The sequence below is a fragment of the Hippopotamus amphibius genome, chromosome 9, assembly GCF_030028045.1.
Source record: "Hippopotamus amphibius kiboko isolate mHipAmp2 chromosome 9, mHipAmp2.hap2, whole genome shotgun sequence".
NCBI lineage: Eukaryota > Metazoa > Chordata > Mammalia > Artiodactyla > Hippopotamidae > Hippopotamus > Hippopotamus amphibius.
In genome coordinates, this window is record NC_080194.1 from 56,441,550 (window position 1) to 56,444,144 (window position 2,595).

Below are 2,595 nucleotides of genomic sequence, written 5' to 3' on the forward strand. Positions count from 1 at the left end.
CTGAGCACCTTCTCTTGACCTCAGCACTGGGAGTACCTCTCTCTGCCCGCGTAGAGCTTCTGTTCTTGGAGGGGAGCATCAATGAAACAACTACAGGTAGTTGATCCATTGTGGTAGGGATAAGCGCTACCAAGAGCAATGAGGCTGCTATGAGAGCATCTAACAGAGGGAGCTGGCTCTGTCTGAGCCTCCAAAAAGACTTCCCTGAGGAAGCAAAGTTGAAGCTGAGACCTAAAGTGTTCCTAAGGAGAGGAGCAAGCCAACGTTCCCAGCACGTGGAGACACCACGGTGGAAGGAAGCATGGCCCTCCAAAAAAGTAACAACGTGCCAGGCCGCTGAGGCAGAGAGTGAAGAGTAGAGACTGCCACAAAGTGAAGCTGGTGAGATTAGTACTGCCTAGACCACCAGGGCCAGCCTCTCAGTCCAAGCAAGGACGTCGGACTTTATTCCAGGAAGTCACAGAGGGACGCAAGATGCGCAGACAAGGCAGTCCTGCAGAAGGTCAAACTCTTGGAAGTAAGTAGCAAGCCAGAGTTTAAGAGCAAGTTCAGCTCTGAAGTTCATGCTTTTTCCACTGTCACCAGGACATCATTAAAAATGTTTTTAAACCATGCAGGTTTAATCAAGTGATAGGATATTCCAGCTGACAGAAAGGGAGTCCACTGTAGAAGGAAAGCCCTGGATTAGGAGTCAGAAGTCTTGGGTTCTAGTTCTGCCTCCGATCATTCCTGGTCACGCAGTTTGGCTAACTATTTTTACCCCACAGGCCTCAGTTTCCTCTTAGAGGGAGGGTGCTTAGACTAGGTGCTCAATGAGTTATCACGTGGAAAACACTTAAAACCATGCAGAACCCGTAGTAAATGCTCATTAAATCTTAGCTGTTAGTTTTATCAGCCTCTTTGAACTCCAGTATTTTCTGACTCTTAGTATACATTTTGTGGCTATGAATACACTTTCCTCAGAACACTCCTGCCCGGCACAATCATCAATCTTGGCTATTTCTAGAGTAAAGTAGCAATATTGTTCTTTTGACACAAACCTAGAATTCTCCAAGAACACTTTAGGAACTCTTGTCTTCCTGGGTTTTATAGCCCGCTTAAATGTTCGCATAATTGATTCTCCCCTCTTACAGGATTTACCCACATAACCCACAGGCAGAAATTTAATTACGGATCTGAAGGGACTTACTGTTATAACACTGGCAGAGACTTCCTAGGTTAAGTGATAATTAAGGTTTAAATTCCACTGGGATCAAGCAACTTTTAAGTGGGTCTTCTTGCTCTCCCAGCCCATACTGTAACAAAGGTAGTTTGGCTTTTGAAATGCAGGACAATACTAAACAAGAAATTATCTTGTGCACCACATGCAAGATTGGACCTGCTTTTCTTTCATTCCTTGATTTAGTGATAATATATTTTCATATGCATGTTGTATCCCTACAGCCTATTTTTGGAAGTTGGGAGGAGCCGGGAGGGCTATTCTTGATTATGATAGCAAATATCCAGTCCTAGGCCACTTCCCTTAAGACCACCCCTATCCCATCACTCAGCAAGTTCTTGGGTCCTTGCCTTTCTTTGCCCAGCTGGTGTGTGCTTTCTCTGGGAATGCAAACTCATTTTAATATTAGCTTAAGCAAGGCATAATTAGGAACGCAAATCTGCTGCAAGAAAACAATACAATTCATTCAAAAGCCAAGATTTGATGACTTTTGGATTATCTGTTGCTAGGCTTTTTTTTTTCCCTACATCCTCATTGCTCTCCATTCCAGTAATTGAAAGCTGTCTGTATATTTAAGTATGCAGCTGTAACTGGCCCACTAATATACTCTCCCAGGCAAGCTCTGTTGTTTTGCAAGAACAAGAAACAAGATAGCTCATCTCCCTTTTGCAAACTTAGTAAAGGAGAAGGATGAGGTTCTTTCTAGATTTCTCCTGTGACAGATGCAAGAATAGAACTCACTATGCACTGGAGCTGAGTCATGCACCAAGGGTATTTTTTTATTCTGGGTAATAGCTTTTATTTTCCATAATAATCTTTTCTCGAGCTTTGTCTTCAGGCCTAACCATCTGCCCTCTCCTTCAACAGATTCAGTTTGTCTAGAGATCACGTTGCTTCACCCTTTTGTCAATATTGCAAAGCTCAAACAACAAAAAATAACCACCCACCCCCTGCATTGTCAACTTTTTGTCATTGGAAGACTTCATCATCTACACAAAAGTAATCGTGTCAAGTGCTCTTTTATATAACCATGTGTGTACTTGTGTGGGTGTGTGTAAATGTGTATGTTAGCAAAACCTAAAGGCAAAAATGAGTTTATAACGTACCACAGTGAGAGAGTCACAACATGACGGGGCATTCTTTGAGGCAGAGGACCTTTGGCTCACTCATTATATAAACCCTCATGGTAGGAAGGGGAACAAAATCCTGCAGGATTTAGCTCCTAACTATCTTTCCAGCCTCATCTATTGTCACTCCCCCACTGCGTTCTCTACGCTCCGGCCATGCTATTGGAATCTGTGCCTTGACATTCATGCTCCTTGCCTCTTCCAGACTTTCACACATGTTTCCACTCTACCTGGAATCTTCCTCTACCC